At 43.7% G+C, this 18,184-nt stretch overlaps 1 protein-coding gene and 1 non-coding gene across 2 annotated transcripts in view; both read left to right on the forward strand.

Annotated features, from left to right (window-relative positions):
• VGLL4 (vestigial like family member 4) overlaps positions 1-18,184 on the forward strand; it is a 154,339-nt gene that overhangs the window by 41,123 nt on the left and 95,032 nt on the right. The window lies entirely within an intron of this gene.
• TRNAC-ACA lies at positions 9,404-9,475 on the forward strand. The gene has a single exon. It is a non-coding gene; the product is annotated as a tRNA-Cys (tRNA).

Raw genomic sequence — 18,184 nt, forward strand, 5'->3', positions numbered from 1 at the left:
TGTATCTTTAAACCTGTTTGGTTCTCTGTGGTCTCACTTGTAAAAGGGAGGGGCTGCAGAAAGGCTGTTTGCAAGAGTCTTGCTCCGCTAAGGAATTTAGCAGAGCCTCAGCAAGGGGACGAGGACCGAGATCAGGATGCAGATGTCATTCTGTTGCAAAAGTTTGACAGGTGATATCTGTACAGACTGACTTGGAGACCCACGGCTGTGCAGAAAATTCATGAGTAAATCCGAAGAATTTTCCAGGATATTGAATGAGAATGGAGATGTTTTTAAAAATAATAGGACAGTAAAAGCTACAACAGGAAGGGGGGAAAAAAAGCACTAAGTAGAAGCATATGTTTTTTTCTTGAGCTGTTTTAATGCTGAGAGGACAGTGTTAGAAAATCAAGTTACTACGCAGATGCCTGAAGGATCTTTGCATCCTAAATCCCTTTGAAGTTGACCTTCTGAATTCTAGTTTTGTAGTTAAGTAGCCTTCATGCTTAGCAAAGAGAACCCTTGCTCACTCTTCCTATGGGATGGTGATTTGAAGCCATCACAAACCTTGAAAATGCACAAAAATTCTTGCCGGTTTCTGGATTCCAGCATTCTGTGACATGATACAGTGGGCCACTGGGACTCTTACAGAATTCAGAGCAATAGGAGAGGTTGGTGAAAGGGTTTCACCTTTCAGCTATAAAATGAATGCGGTCTGAACGTCTCAGTGTGAAGTGTGTTGACTGTAACTGATAACTCTGGATGGCATAGTTGAAATTTGCTGAGAGAGTAGACTTTAAATGGTCTCATTTAAAAAATGAGGTGAGGTGATGGATGAGGTAATTAGCTAGGTGGGATCCTTTCACAGTGTACACGTATATCAAATTACTACGGTGAACACTTTAAATATCATACAATTTTATGTGTCCATTATACCTCAGTAAAGTTAAAATGAAAATAAAGAATTTAGAAAAGTTGCCAGGAAAGAAATCTTTCTCTGCTTTGTAGGAGATAAGCAAGTGGCAAAAGAGATTTCATATACCAGGCAAATAAGAACAGGGATTCAGCAATTACGTAACACAGTGTAATGACATGGTAGACCAGGAGATGAAAATTGAAAGAAGGATGACGTTAATTAAAAAAAAAAAAAAATGATCGGATTGGTGAGAATCAAGAACTTTGCTAGAATTTTAGGCAAATATCCTATTCTTTTTTTTAAAAAATGCTAAGCATTTTGAGAACCTATTTTTAAGAGGCGTGTGGCTGGGTTCCTGGGCTCTGAGCCAGGGTCTGGCTTCATGGAATTTTCCCAGTTGAAGCTGAAAAGAAAAGTGAATTTTTAGATTATGTATTTTCAGAATGTGACGCTTTTGGCAGCTTGTTGCTGTGTAGAATACATTCTCTGCCTCTCTGCTGCTCCATCCTGTCCATGGGGTCACCTGAGAACTTGTGAGAAACACAGACTCATGGTCCGCACAGTGGGGCTGCTGGTTGAGAGGTGACATCGTGAGCACTTTCCCGAGCGAGTCCTGTGCACACTCGAATTTGAGAAGCACAGCCCCGCACCTGGGTTTATCTGCTGGGGGTAATGGTAATGAACACGCCTGCCAAGGCAGGAAAAATAAGAGACATGGGTTCAATCCCTGGGTGGGGAAGATCCCCTGGAGGAGGGTATGACCATCCACTCCAGTATTCTTGCCTGGAAAATCCCATGGAGAGAGGAGCCTGGTGGGCTACAGTCCATGGGGTTAGATGACGAGCAACAAGCATGCACGCATGCTCTCCACCAGGGGAAAATGTTCTCTTTATTTCCACATTTTCTTTGTTTGGGGAGAGGGGACTGGAAGAGGAAACTCAGCAGTTTTCTTTTTCCCAGCGTGAGGTGTCATTGACTAATTTGTATATATTTAAAGTATACAGTGTGGTGATCTTCTTACATTGTGAAATATGACCACCATTAATTAGTACATCCATTATTTCAGTTACCACTTAAAAATTTTTTTTTGTTATATATTCTTAATTGACATGGTAAAATGGTATTGCAGTGGGTTTCTTGCAAAAAGTTTAGTATGTTCATTTAAAGCCTCATTACTTTATATAAACATCATTTGTGCTTGAGGCCAGATTGAAATCTCCTTAAGGATGGGAGGTGGTGGTGGTGGTGGTGGTGGTGGGGTGTCCTGCCTCGGTTGCAGTACTCTGCTCCTCTCAGTTGTATTGCCCATCTGACCACCCCTTTCATTCACACCACTTATATACGTGTGTGTGCTAAGGCCCCTCAGTTGTGTGTTCTATATATATGTGTGTTCAGTTATATATATGTGTGTGTGCTAAGGCCCTGCAGTTATCTCTGGCTCTCTGCCACCCCATGACTGTAGCCTGCTAGATTCCTCTGTCCGTGGGGATTCTCCAGGCAAGAATACTGGAGTGAGTTACCATGCCCTCCTCCAGGGGGATCCTCCTGACCTGGGGATTGAACCCTCATCTCTTATGTCTCCTGCATCGGCAGGTGGGTTCTTTACCACTAGTGCTGCCTGGGAAGCCCTTATGTGTGTGTGTGTGTGTGTGTGTGTGTATATATATATATATTTTTTTTTTTAATTAAAATTTTTTTGCACCACTTATATTTAAATATTTAATGATTAGGTATTTCCTACAATTTTAGTTTTGGGGCTTCCCGGATGGCATTAGTGATAAAGAATCCACCTGCCAATGCAGACCTGGGTTCGATCCATGAGTCAGGAAGGCTCCTGGAGTAGGAAATGGCACCCCACTCCAGTATTCTTGCCTGGAAAATTATATGGGAAGAGGAGCCTGGTGGGCTACAGTCCATGGGGCTGCAAAGAATTGGACATGACTGAGCGACTGAACAGCAAAATTCTAATTATACCTTCAAAGGATATTTTCCATCACTTAAAAGAATGCCATTAAAAGTCAGAGAATCTAGAGGAGAATGTATAGATTTCCAGAGATGCATTTTGAACAAAGACAATTCTGTCTCTGATTTGCTTTTCAGAAAGCATTTAATTAAATGCCTGTTGATTCCAAGCCCTGTGCTAGATGCCAAGGCTGCAAAGATGAGTCATGTTTGGCCCTGCCCACGAGGCGAACACTGCCTGGTGAGGGAGAGAGAGACATTTAAATACACATCACAGTTCAGAGATACAGCTGTGCTGGAGGATGGATGGAGCCAGAGAGAGGAGAGAGCATCTCAGCCTGGTTGGTGTTGAGTCAAGGAGAGTGTGGGGAGGCTGGGAGTGCATTTGTTAAGGACATTTGAGATGCAGGAAGTTTTTACAGGTGCAGAAGAAATTCTAGGTAAAGGAAGGTGTAACCTGGCATCAAGTCAGTAGAGTGCATGGGTAGGTTTGGGGAAGGCTGGATAAGGTCGTGTGACCAGATCGCAGGTGATGGGGTCCCTGTTGGGAGCTGAGTTCTGAGGGCAGGTCACCCACTGGAAGGTAAGTTACCTGAGAGCAGGGAACTTGACTGCATCCTTGATGCCCGCCCACTGTGGAGCACGGGGTCCACGTGTGTTTAGTGATTTAACGGGAAGATGACTGCAGTTCAGTTATGAAGATCCTCTACTCTTTGCTAAGGTGTTTGGGCTTTCTCCTCCGGCTGTTGGAGGTTTTCTAATGAGAGAGATGACAGGTTAGGGGGTGTCTTCAAAATGTATCTCCGCCACCTGGACAGAGGGGTAGAGTGGTCCTCCTCCCCTGTGTTTACCTAAAGAGCAGTTCGGATAAAACGGTGGGGCTGGGGCTGGCGAGCTCCCAGGCGGTGCTGAGGCTGCCGCAGCCTTGCTTTTAGTAGCAAGAGGAGAACGGATGGGATCATGTCTGTGAGGAAGCGTCCAGGAGCGATAGTGGGTATGCTGCATTTTAGAAATAGTGGTTACTCTAAAGGGCTGTCTTTGGGATTTAGATGAGAGTGCAGCTGTTTTGATGTTTAAGCCTCTGTCCCCCTTCGAGGTACTTCTTCTCCTCAGTTTGGTTTGTTTGCTCCTTTTCATTAGTCTGTTTATATCCGGAAGAAATGGATTGCTTCCTGTGGCTTTGGGATGGAAACTAGAGACCCTCATGAAATGTGCCCTAGATAGGTTCCTGATTGGTAAGGAAGCTTTGCTAATTGCAGAGTAAAGAAAATGCAGCCAAGTGATAACGATGTTTAGAGAGTTTTAAAGGAAGTGACTTTGAAAAAAAAATTTTTTTTTTGAGCTGGCTTTGATGTTTGGTCATTTTCCATTGTTTTCTGTGCGTTTATTCGTGATACCACGAATATGTATTGTGGCCCTTCTAGGTGCAAAGCCTTATAGAAAGTGAATCAGTAGGTCCTGAATGGTTGTATAGTATAGCAGGGAAGAGTAAGCAATCAGATTAATGATGAACTGTGAGTGCGTATGTACGTGTTCTGTAGGTTTCAGTTCAGTTCAGTCGCTCAGTCGTGTCCGACTCTTTGCGACCCCATGAATCGCAGCACGCCAGGCCTCCCTGTCCATCACCAATTCCCGGAGTTCACTCAGACTCACATCCATCGAGTCCGTGATATATGTATATATAATATAAATAGGATCTGTTACTACTTACCTTTATGTCAGGTCAGAAGTAACACGAACCATGAAAAGAAGATAGATAATGTGTTATGTAAATTCAGAGGAAAGATTATCAGAAGACTCATTGATCTCATTTTGCTCCATGTTAGTCATTGAATGAAGCCCAGTGGTGCCTGTCATTCAAAACCACACTTTCTGGCTTCAGCCAAAGAGAACAGTGAAGGTGAGATGCTTAGTTTAGGACTTGGTGAATTGGAAAGCCTTTGTAGTTGTTCAGTCACTAAGTCATGTCTGACTGTCTGTGATCCCATGGACTCCAGCATGCCAGGCTTCGCTGTCCGTCACCACCTCCCAGAGTTGGTGATGCTATCCAACCATCTCATCCTCTGTCATCCCCTTCTCCTCTTGCCCTCAACCTTTCCCAGCATCAGGGTCTTCTCTAGTGAGTTGCCTCTTCACGTCAGGTGGCCAAAGTATTGGAGTTCAGCATGAGTCCTTCCGATGAATACTCAAAATCACACTCCTTGGCTTTAGGCAAAGGGAACAGTGAAGATGAAGTGCTCAGTTGAGGACTTGGCGACTTTGAGAAGCTGCAGGGTACTGAGCAGAAGTATCAGTGCAGGTGAAGGAGGAAACTGTGGTCCAGAGAGTCGGGCTGGAGATGTCCATTTGCTTGCTGTCCAGTTTGAAGGGATTGTTGTTGAAGTGATTGCAATCCCTGGGTGAAAGACTGGAGACAGAAGACGGATGAGGATAGCTGTTTGGAAACGATCAGCCTCGGGGGTGTCGAGGGAGAAAGTGGGACCAGGGAAGCACTCGGCAGGGCAAGGGTACCACAGGAGAGCATTGCAGAGGCTTCGAGAGGAATGTCGTGACGGAGAGGGGTCAGCAGTCTTTGCCACAGAGAGGTTAAGGAGAAAGTGAGAACTGAAGACTGTTATTAGTGATTTATGGGAGTAAATAAATTTCTCGTAAATGTATATGAGTCTCTACAAAGAATGGAGTGGGCATAAATAGAGCTATAGTAGCGTTGACATTTTGTACGTGACTAGTATTGCAGTGAATTTCTTTCTAGGTTTGGTGTCATGGAGCTTTAGAATCTGTAGGTTTGTAGGTCTCTGTTGATGACTTTTTATATTAACGGCTTGCGAGACCTCTTTGGCTCTGGATTCCAAACCCGTTTTCACTGTGAGTAGTCATACCCAAATACATGTTTTTGAAAATCTTGCATGGAGGCCAAAAAGCTTAGAGTCATTTTTGACTCTCTTTCTCTCGCAGACTGTCTACCAGCAAATTCTGTAGCTCTACCTTCTAATACATCCCCAATCTGACCGCATTTCACTACCATTATTGCAGCTCTAGCCCACAGACACTCATGTTTTTCTTTGATTTCGGCTGCGCTGGGTCTTTGTGGCTGTGCAGGCTTTTCTCTAGCTGCGGTGAGCGGGAGCTACCTCGGTTTTGGTGCCAAGCACGGGCTTCACTAGTTGAGGTGTGTGGGCTCAGTAGCCGCAGCTCCCGGGCTCTAGAGCCTCAGGCTCAGTAGTCGTGGTTTAGTTGCTTCTGGGCACCTGGGATCTTCCTGGACCAGGGATTGAACCCGTGTCTCCTGCAGTGACAGGTGGATTCTTTACCACTGAACCACCAGGGAAGCCCATATTTTAAAAAATATTGAAGTGTACTTGATACACAGTATTATATAAGTTATAGGTATGCAAGTATAGTGATTGACACTTTTTCAAGGTGATATTACGTTTGTAGTTTATAGAGTATTGGCTTTATTTCCTGTGTTGTTTGTAGCTTATTTTATGCCTAAATAGTTTGTACCTCTCACTCCTCTGTGTTACCCTTCCCTTTCCCTCTCTGCACCAGTAACCACTAGTTTCTTCTCTATATCTGTGAGTCTGCTGCTTTTTAGTTATATTCACTAGTGTGTGTGTGTGTGTGTTTTAAGATTTCACATATAAGTGACATCATGCAGTATTCATTCTTTGACAGTTATTTCACTTAGCAATACACCCTCCAAGTCCATCATGTTGTTGCAAACCACATTTCATTCCTTTTCGTGACTGAGTAGTAGTCTTCTGTGTGTTTATGTCTCTGTATCACGACTTCTTTATTCGTTCCCTTATTGATGGACATGTAGGTTGCTTCCATATCTTGACACGTGTAAAATAATGCTGTGGACGTTGGGGTACATGTATCTTTTTGAATTTGTGGTTTTGTTTCTTTTGGATATATACCCAGGAGCAGAAGTGTGGGGTCATATGATAGTGCTGTGTTTAGTTTTTTTGAGAAACACTCATTTTTTCCCTGGATTATTGCCGAAGCTTCTCAGCTGCTGTCACTGCTTCTAACCTTGTTCCCTTTCAGCCTTAACCAGAATAGTGACCCTTTAAATATGTGAGTCAGACAAGATGGAGACCTCCAGAGTGGTATGGCCTGACACTAAAAATGTAAAGCTGATCATTTCACTGCTGTACTCACCATCTTTCCATCTCATGCAGAGATGAGAGCCCTCCTGTGCAGTCTCTGTGCAAACTGATCTCCTTTCTGTTCCTGGGAGGCTTGCCGCTCTCCTGCCTCAGGGCCTTTGCACAGGCTGGTGCCTCAGCATGGAATGATCTGCCTTCGGGTATCCTCCTGGGCTACACCCCACCTTCCTTCCTGTCTCCTCTCAGATGCACTTTCTCAGAACAGCCTTTCTCGTCCCCCACCTCTCCACCTCCCAGCGGCTGCAGTCCATGACCCGACTGCACCTTTATGCTGCCCTTCCCCTGGTTGTCTCTCACATACACTAGAATGTATGATCCATGAAACCTGGTGGGGTTTTCTTTTTTTTAAATAACAGTTTGAGGAATGTCTTTCATGTTTTATCATTTTTTTAAAACTATTGTCATTGAAGTATACTTGATTTACAATATGGTGTTAGTTCCAGGCGTACAGTGTAGGGACTTGTTTTGTTTTTGCCAATTATATTCCATTATACGTTAGTACAAGACATTGGGTATAATTACGTGTGCTATACAGGAAATACACAGTAAATACAGTAAACACTCGTCACTTATCTGGTTTTTATATAGTGGTTTGTATCTGTTAATCCCTTTCTGCCAATTTGTTCCTCTGCTCCGCCCCCCATAGGTAACCGTAAGTTTGTTTTCTATGTTTGTGAGTCTGTTTCTGTTTTATGTAGAGATTCGTTTGTATGATGTTTTAGATTGCACATATAAGTGATACCATAGAGTATTTCCTTCTCTGACTTGACTTCACTAAGCCTGATATTCTCTAGGCCTATCCATATTGCTGCAAATGGCATTATTTCATTGTTTCTTTTATGGCTGAGTCATAATCCATTGTACCTATCTAGCACATCTTCTTAAGCCAGTCATCTGTTGATTGATGGGCCCTTGAGTTGCTTCTCTGTTCTGGCTGTTGTCGATAGAGAGAGCAGGGGTTTCCGTCGCCCTGGGTTCCATGTGGAATCTCTAGTGGCCTAGCACAGTGCCTGGCCCCTGGCAGGCGGTCAGTGACAGCACGTGCTGACTGCGGTCTCTTCCTCCCTTTAGGCTGGTGCTGGGCTGGGGTGGGGGTGGCCGTGGCCAGGTGGCTGCGTGGATGGGTGGGAGCCCCAGGGGCAGGATGTGCATGGGTGGGAAGGGGCTGCTCTCCCAGGGGCCATATCCTCAGCTCCTCCCTCCTCCGCAGCTTCCTGCCTGCTCAGAAGTTACTCATCCTCCGGGCCTTGGGCTGGCAGTGTGCTGGAAATTGGCTTTGGCAAAACTTGAGAGGTACACGAAGCCATGTTGGGATTTGAATACGGTGGAATTTTAGGGTGAAATGAGCACTCTCAGATCTCCATCGTTTTGGGAAGCAATGCCTGGAACTTCATTTCAGAATTGGTCGGCTGTTCTAAAAAAGTAACAGGAGACACTCAAGAAAACCTCCCACAGTCACTACAAAGGGCCTGCGCCCTGAGAGGGCTGCGGGCAGAGGCTGCCGAGCTTTGAGGGTAAACGGAATGGGGACACACTTTGGCTAATTGAGGCTGTGACTGCTTTGTGGTGTTTGGGGTCAGTTTTGTTTTCTGAGCAAGAATTCTGTGCATCGCAGAGATCTGGGGCAGTAGAGATCGAACACAGAAGAAGCACACTTCGGAAAAATCTCAGGGATTAATGTTTATTCTCTTCTACTTATTTCTGGTAAGAATCGTGTTCTCTTTGATGAAATTGTTTCCTGTAATCACCCTTGACAACCCTGTCTCTATCTGCTGAGTCTAGACTAGAGTCTCTTTTATGTGGGAAGCCTGGAGGAGGGGATGGCAACCCACTCCATCAAGTACTCTTGCCTGGAGAACCCCCTGCATAGAGCAGCCTGGCGGGCTACAGCCCGTGGGCTTACACAGAGTCAGACGCGACGCATGCATCGCCTCTGGGCGTATCAGAAATTCTAGAGGCGTTTTTACAGGTGACACTGTGTGTGTGTACGTGTACATATGTGTCTTCAGAGACTGTGATACAGTACACTTCTGTATCTCCTAGGGGTGAGACAAATGACAGAAAAGGGATTTAAAAATATGATGCAAGTTTATTGTCATTTGCTTGTTGCTCATTCATTAGAAATGAGAAGATACATTTAAAAACAATCACAAAAACCACCTGAAGTCCTCCCTTCTGCTCACAAGATAACTCAGTCTTAGTTTTGACGCGCCAGCTTCAAACATTTTCCCAGACAAGTGTATAATATCACAAAAATAGAATCCTATGTAATATTATTTATATGTTGTTACCTAGATATTCAGTTATATACACTATATATATGAAATACAAATGGAATCACAGATACATAAACAAAACTGGAGTTATAAGGACTTCCCTTGTGGCTCAGACGGTAAAGCGTCTGCCTACAATGCAGAAGACCCGGGTTCGATCCCTGGGTTGGGAACGTCCTCTGGAGAAGGAAGTGGCAATCCACTCCAGTACTCTTGAATCACAGATACATAAACAAAACTGGAGATATTGCCTGATTTTTTTCACTTAGAATTATTGTGAGCACTTTTTTCCATATCACTAAATATAGACCTACGTTATTGCTTTTTAAATTATTTTTTGAAATATGTACTTATTTTTGGCTGCGCTGGGTCTTTGTTGCTGTGCATGGGCTTTCTCTTATTGCCGAAGTGAAGTCGCTCAGTTGTGTCTGACTCTTTGCGACCCCATGGACTGTAGCCCACAAGGCTCCTCTGTCCATGGAATTTTCCAGGCAAGAGTGCTGGAGTGGGTTGCCATTTCCTTCTCTAGGGGATCTTCTCAGCCCAGGGATTGAATCCAGGTCTTTCGCATGGCAGGCAGGTGCTTTACCATCTGAGCCACCAGGGAAGCATCTCGTTGCCGTGAGCAGGGCTATTCTCTAGTCGTGGCTCTGGGGCTCTTGAGCACAGGCTCAGTAGCTGTGACACATGGGTTTAGTTGCTCCGCGGCCTGTGGGATCGTCCCCAGCCAGGGATCGAACTCCCATCTCCTGCATCGGCAGGCAGATTCTTGACCCCTGAGCCCCCAGGGAAGTCCTGGTATGTGTTTTTTTACAGCAGCTTGCTAGATATGTGGTAGGTATAATTGTAACAGAGCACAGTCCAGCGCACCCCTTAGCAAGGGGCAGATGCTGTGCCCCAGTGCCCCTGGACCCTATTACCAGGCAGTGGTCACCCCTGGACCACTGGTGTCCATGAGCCACCAGCAGTGGTCCTGCTCAGCCATTGGTCAGTGCCGCAGTGGGCCCCACCCACAAGCTACCAGCTGTCAGTGAGCAAGGGTTAGTGAAGCCCTTCCAGCCAGTGGTCGGTGGAGTGGCGGTCCTCAGCTGGAGAGCGAGGTCAGAGGCATCCTGCTTGGCCTTCTCCCTGGGGCCTCCAGCTCAGCGGGCCTTGGGCCAGCGGGTGAGCTGGGGGCCCCAGGGAACAGGCTGGGGGCTGTGTCCTGCAGTGCTCCAGGGCTCTCCAAGGCCACTGGCCTGGCCCAGGCCTTGAGGCAGCGCGAGCCTCTCTGCCTCTGCGACCTGATAGCATTGGCAGTCAGCCCGGGGCGGGGCGCAGTCTGGTGGCCTGAGGGCCAGTTGGGTTGGGCGCCTGGCCAGCTGGGCAGGGTCGGGGGACCTAGCCCTCAGGTTAGCTGCCAACTCAGCTCTGCCTCTTCAGCCAGGATTTCGGCCTCGGAGGGGGACAGTCATGCCTCAGGACAGAGAATTGTGTGTGTTTGATGAAGATTTATAGGAACACTGTTACCTGATCGTGACCCGACCTCAGGAACAAAGGCTCTGACACCAAGAAGTCTGCAACAGCTACCCACGCAGCTCCGTCCCCACCCTTCCTAGAAAACGGCTTGGTGAAAGCTTTTGGGAAGTTTGAGGTTCTTAAGGCAAGAGCCACCCATCTCACCACAGGGCCCTCAATACACCTGTCTCTGTTCCAAACTCAGATAGCAGTTTGGGCATCCGGCACACAAACTTGCTTTTCGGGAACATAATCATTTTTCTTCAATAAAATTCTGAGACATGTGGTCACATACTTTTTTCTCTGACTTGTGAAGATGTTACCAGAGTATTAAGACTTAGAGAAATCTAGTCCTATTTAGCTATACTTTAAAAGAATTGCAAATATTGGGGAAAAATACCTGAAGTGGGAACTGTCATAGCAAATTGGGGGAGATGGTTACTAGTTATTGGTATATATTGGCTTAAGCCCATTACCTGCTTTATATACAGCCCTGGGCTAAGGTAATTGATCTTTCCAGAAATGACCTGCTTTAAGCATTCCAGAACATCAAAGGCAGGCGAAGTTATCTGTATAGTTATGGTTCTACATGTGCTTTGATCTGAGTGTTTATTAAAATATTTGTTCTGTAATTGTCTTCCAAGAAATCAAAAATTATTTATACTTGGTAACTGCCATTTAACCAGAGGACTTGCTTAATACTCTTTTTTTTTTTTAATCCCAAACTTCACATAAACAGGAGTTTACTATGATTGCTTCTTATGTTCAAACTACCCAAGATAGTTAAGCCTGTGTATGCCTTTATCACTGAGTTTAGATGTCTAGGTAATGTAAATTGATGAGAAGTTAAACCCTTTATCTTAATGTTGTTATGTAGCTAAGTTGTGCCTGACCCTTGGCGACCCCGTGGACTGTAGCCCACCAGGCTCCTCTGTCCAAGGGATTTCCCAGGCAAGAATACTGCAGTGGGTTGCCATTTCTTCCTCCAGGGGATCTTCCCAACCCAGGGATCGAACCCGTGTCTTCACCTACATTGGCAGGTGAAGTCTTTACTGCTGAGCCGACAGGGAAGCCCGGCCGTCATTACTCTGATACCATTTTGCTGGAATGGGTTGGTGGGCTTTAGGTTAGGATTCTTGGTCAAGACTTTCTCAGATTGTAAGTACCAATCCAAAGCCTTCCCCACCACGGCTGCAAAGGGGAGTCAGCCGTCAGAGGGTAGACGGTGGCCTAGGGCCTTCTCTGGCCTTTGCTAGCCTCCACATCCTCTCTAGTCTTGGTCACCAGCCAAGTCACAGGAAGTGGACCCCTGACAGGTTTCTGTGTCCCTCAAACAAGGTATTTAAGACACTTCATTATCTTATCAGAAATACTTAGCTTTAAAATGCCATGAATCTTTTCTTGCTAGAGTTAGATCAGAAAATGTTACACATCTGTGAATTCTCCAAGAATAGGTGATTTAAAAGTCGACTTTAATATAAAAATAAAATATTTAATATTTAAAGTTAACATTTATTAAGATTTAATTTTTCAGATTCATTTTCTAAACACAAAATGAACCCAAAACTGGACCCTGTATTTAATAAGCAGATTTCTTTATTTTCAATAGCTACATTGTTAAGGTAGTAATAGTATTCATTATCTTGATGATCTGATAGTAATTTTTAAGGAATCTATTTCTAAACATGATTGCAACGCAGATTTACTTGGCAGAATCCCACAAGCCAACAGAATTGCAGTTATCGGGTTGTTTACTCTGTGGATTATGATGCATATGAGTTCTCTGTTCAGACAGGTCCTACCAGTTCTAATTTTTCTGAAATACACTTTGAAAGGATCAGTGCTCTGTGGGTTTTTTGTTTGTTTTATTTCTGTTTATTTCAGTTGTTCCTGCTAGTGAGGAACAAAGGAATCTACAGGAGAGAATTAAGGGGATGTAATCTTAGAAGGAAGAGGTAATGTCAGATCATAGGAAGCCTTGTACTGGCCAGGTTTCTCCTGAAATATTATGCTGAGTTGTTCATTACTTATAAAAGCATGTACGTAACAATCAAAATTCACACGAAGGAGGCCGTGAATGGAAAGATGATGTGGGGGTGGGAGGGTGGTGGTTAAGATTGTGAAATCCTTTTTCTTTTCCAGAGAGTTGAGAGAAGAGTTGGCTGCTGAATGACTGGTCTCCTCATTTTAGGTGAAGGATTAGGCTTATCCGTGTCACTCCAGGAGACCCCACTAGGATCTGTGGGCAGAAATTGTAGGAGTTGATTTCAATTCTCTGAAAATAAGAAATGTCTAACATGAAGAATGGTCCAGTAATGGAAAAACAAGCTCCCAGGTGAGAGAGTGAGCCCCCAGAACTAGAGCTGAGAGGGACTTGGTCTTCTGTACAGTGATTTCTTTTTTTTTTTTAATGCAAGCAAGCTGATTTTAGTAAGAGCTGAAAAGTGATAGGACACTAAATGTTACAAGTAGATGGGGAAATTCACATTCTAAACATTTAAAGAGAAATACGATCTCCCTAGACAAACAAGTAAGTAAACCATCCTATTTAAAGTAGAATCCCAGGAGAAAGCTTTGTTGAAGTCAGCCAGTCTCAGTTTTATGATGACAAGGTATCAGATAAGAATAAATCAATAAAATATCCTCACTTCAGTCTGGCTTATCCCTAGGGTCCTCAAGATAGCTTAGCTATAAATCCTCCTCTACTTCTATCTCTTTCTATAAGGCAAGATGTAATGGCTAGCCAAGTGTTTTATGTCTATGTTTTAATAAAAAATATTTTATTTGAAATCTTAAGAGGAAATATAAAGCAAGACAGAATAATGTAAAAAGATCGATGAAGCCCTAATAATTCACACCTGCCTGTTGTCTTAATACAACAATTTCTTAAACTGTGACGAGGAGGTGAGATTTGGAAAGCCCACAGGTCCCTTCCACTTCTGAAATGTTAGAATTTTATAATTGGCTAGTGAAATTCCCAAACCAAATGCTTAGTCAGAAAAGTCTGTTTCCTGTCATTTAGTTAAAAGGAATTTAAAGAATTTTCTAATAAAATTTCTGATGGCTTTTGCAGTTCTTTCCTGCAATGACACAGTAGTTCACTTGAGCTTGGGTTGCATCCCAGTGCCGTAAACATTCTTCTCCCATCCCCCCGCAAAATTTTTACTAAAATTTAATATCTTTATTAATGTACCTAAGGATGTAGATTTACAAAAGAGAATATCTCAGTGTGAGAATTCTATCATAACATTAAAGTAACAATGAAAAACTACAATGTCTAAGAAGTTGATGATGTTAAAGGAAGTGGATTTCTGTGACTTATCCAAATGGTTTATTCACCTAAAGATATAAAGATGTATTTATTAAGTGATTCATCATAGCAATGTATGTAGAAACAAAAAAAATATGATAGTGGGTAATGTTCTTGAATATTTATTATTGGTGTTTTTAAATTTTGGAAAGAGCAATTAACATGAAATCTACCCTCTTAACAGATGTTTCAGTGCCCACTAGAGTATTGTTGCTGTAGGGATAATGTTGTACGGTAGATCTCCAGAACTTATTCATCTTGGAATGAATAAGTTCTTATTCATCACGCAGCCTCCATGTAAGCACCTACCCATTTCCCTTGTCCCCTCACAACTGCCATTCTGCTCTTGGTTTCTGTGAATTTGACTGTTTCCGATGTCTTATCTAAGTCCTGTAACGGACTTACTTCACCTAACATACAGGTTCATCCATATTGTTGTCAATGACAGGGTTTTCTACTTTTGAAAGTCTGAATAATATTCCATGTGTATGTAGGCCCCACATTTTCTTATTGTATAAAGAAACAGAAGGAAACAGGCGAGGATGAAAACTAGAAACCGTTTATGGATTTGTTGTTGTTCAGTTGCCCAGTTGTGTCTGGCTCTGAGACCCCAAGACCCCCAGCACGCCAGGCTTCCCTATCCTTTGCAATCTCCTGGAGCTTGCTCAAACTCATGTCCTTTGAGTCAGTGATGCCATCTAGCCATCTCCTCCTCTGTCGTCCCCTTCTCCTTCTGCCTTCAATCTTTCCTAGCATTAGGGTCTTTTCTAATGAGTTAGCTCTTCACATCAGGTGGCCAAAGTATTGGAGCTTCAGCATCAGTCCTTCCAATGAATATTCAGGGTTGATTTTCTTTAGGGTTGACTGGTTTGAACTCCTTGTAGTCCAAGGGACTCTCAAATGTCTTCTCCAACACCACAATTCAAAAGCATCAATTCTTCAGTCCTTAGTTGGACCTTGTTTATGGTCCAACTCTCACATCTGTACACGACTACTGGAAAAACAATAGCTTAGACTAGATGGACCTTTGTTGGCAAAAAATGTCTCTGCTTTTTAATATTCTGTCTAGGTTTGTCATAGCTTTTCTTCCAAGGAGCAAGCATCTTTTAATTTCATGGCTGCAGTCAGCATCTGCAGTGATTTTGGAGCCCAAGAAGATAGTCTCTCACTGTTTCCATTGTTTCCCCATCTCTTTGCCATGAAGTGTTGGGACTGAATGCCATGATCTTTGTTTTTCGAATGTTGAGTTTTAAGCCAACTTTTTCGCTCTTCTCTTTCATCTTCATCAAGAAGCTCTCTAGTTCCTTTTTACTTTGTGCCATAAGGGTGGTGTCATCTGCGTATCTGAGGTTACTGATATTTCTCCCAGCAGTCTTGATTCCAGCTTGTGCCTTATTCAGCCCAGCATTTCTCATGATATACTCTGCATATAAGTTAAATAAGCAGGGTGACAATATACAGCCTTGACGTACTCCTTTCCCAGTTTTGAACCAGTTACTTGTTCCATGTCCAGTTCTAACTGTTGCTTCTTGACCTGTATACAGGTTTCTCAGGAGGCAGGTAAGGTGGTCTGGTATTTGCATCTCTTGAAGAATCTTCCACAATTTGTTGTGGTCAACACAGTCAAAGGCTTTTGCAAAGTCAACAAAGCAGAAGTAGATGTTTTTCTGGAATTCTCTTGCTTTGTTGATGATCCAGTGTATGTTGGCAATTGATCTCTAGTTTCTCTGCCTTTTCTAAATCCAGCTTGAACATCTGGAAGTTCTCGATTCATGTACTGTTGAAGCCTAGGTTGGAGAATTTTGAGCGTTACTTTGCTAGTGTGTAAAATGAGTGCAATTGTGCAGTAGCTCGAACATTCTTTGGCATTTCATTTCTTTGGAACTGGAATGAAAACTGACCTTTTCCAGTCTTGTGGCTACTGCTGAGTTTTCCAAATTTGCTGGCATATTGCGTGCAGCACTTTCACAGTGTCATCTTTAGGAATTGAAATAGCTCAGCTGGAATTCCATCATCACCCCTAGCTTTGTTTGAAATAATGCTTCCTAAGCCCCACTTGACTTTACACTCCAAGATGTTTGGCTCTAGGTGAGTGATCACACCATTGTGGTAAGATCATTTTTGTACAGTTCTTCTGTATATTCTTACCACGTCTTCTTAATAATCTTCTGCTTCTGTTAGGTTCATATCGTTTCTGTTCTTTAATTGAGCCCATCTTTGCATGAAATGTTCCCTTGCTATCTCTAATTTTCTTGAAGAAATCTCTAGTCTTGTCCATTCTATTGTTTTCCTCTATTTCTTTGCAGTGATCACTTTGGAAGGCTTTCTTATCTCTCCTTGCTGTTCTTTGGAACTCTGCATTCAGAGGGGTATATCTTTCCTTTTCTCCTTTGCCTTTCACTTCTCTTCTTTTCTCAGCTATTTGTAAGGCCTCCTCAGACAGCCATTTTGCCTTTTTGTATTTGTTTTCGTTGGGGATGGTCTTGATTACCACCTCCTGTACAATGTTACGAACCTCCATCTGTAGTTCTTCAGGCACTTTGTCTATCCAATATGATCCCTTGAATCTATTTATCACTTCCACTGTATAATCATAAGGGATTTGATTTAGGTCATACCTGAATGGCCTAGTGGTTTTCCCTACTTTCTTCAATTTATAGATGGTGGTATTCTGGGTGAATTTTTACTCTTGTATATTAAGCTACTACTAATATACTGTTTTAAGAGCCATATGTATTAGATTGGTGCAGACATAATTACAGTTTCAGACTGTGAATTTTAAATCATTATAACTAGGCTCATACACATCTTTATTAATCAAAATAGGAATCATTACGATCAACACACTTTTGCCAATGAGAAATAAGTTTGTTTATTTCTGTAGCATAAACATGCCTGCTTCAGGATTCGACAAACTCTTGGAAAGCATTTTCTGCCTCCTGCTGGTTGTGGAAGCATTTTCCCTGCAAAAGGTTGTCAGGATGCTTAAAGAAGTGGTGGTTGGTGAGAGGTCAGGGGAACTTGGGCAAACTTTGGAAGATGATGAGGGACAGGGAAGCCTGGCGTGCTGCAGTTCATGGGTCCGCAGAGTCAGACATGACTGGGCGACTGAACGACAGCAACAAGTGAATATGGCGGATGAGGCGTGGTTGCAGCCAACTTCGTCTGACTTTTGAAGCGTCGGCTGTGCGACACATGGTCAGGTGTTGTCCCGGAGAAGAACCGGGCCCTTTCTGTTGATCAGTGCCGGCTGTAGGCGTTGCCGTTTTCAGTGCACCTCATCGATTTGCTGAGCAAACTTCTCAGAGGTAATGATTTTGCCGAGACTCAGAAAGCTGTAGTGGATCGGACCAGCCGCAGACCACCCAACAGGGACCATGACCTTTCACTGGGGCGTTGGCTCTGGGAAGCGCTTTGGAGCTGCTTCTTGGTCCAGGCACTGAGCTGGTTGTCACCGGTTGTCATATAAAATTCACTTGTCTTCACATGTCACAGTCCGATTTGAGAAATGGTTCGCTGTTGCGTAGAATAAGACTTCAAAACGACAACACTTCAAAGCAGCAGGGGGTTTTGGATTTGTGTTTAGTTCATGAGACACCAGTTACTGAGCTTTTTCACCTTTGCAAGTTGCTTCAAGTGCCGAATGACCATAGAATGGTCGACCTTGAGTTCTTTGGCAGCTTCTCGTGTAGTTGTAAGACAATCTGCTTCTTTGATCCACTCTTGATTGGTCGCCGTTAACTTTCGATGGGTGACCGCTGCGCTCCTCATCTTCAAGGCTCTTCTCTCCTTGGCAGAACTTCCTGAAACACCACTGCACTGCACGTTTGTTAGCAGTTCCCGGGGCCCCGTACGTTGTTGATGACACAAGTTGTCTCTGCTGCTTTATGTGGAGAAGGCAATGGCACCCCACTCCAGTACTCTTGCCTGGAAAATCCCATGGGCAGAGGAGCCTGGTAGGCTGCAGTCCATGGGGTCGCGAAGAGTCGGACACAACTGAGCAGCTTCACTTTCACTTTTCACTTTCATGCATTGGAGAAGGAAATGGCAACCCACTCCAGTGTTCTTGCCTGGA

This window comes from Oryx dammah, unplaced genomic scaffold (assembly GCF_014754425.2).
Source record: "Oryx dammah isolate SB20612 unplaced genomic scaffold, SCBI_Odam_1.1 HiC_scaffold_9, whole genome shotgun sequence".
NCBI classification, from domain to species: Eukaryota; Metazoa; Chordata; class Mammalia; order Artiodactyla; family Bovidae; genus Oryx; species Oryx dammah.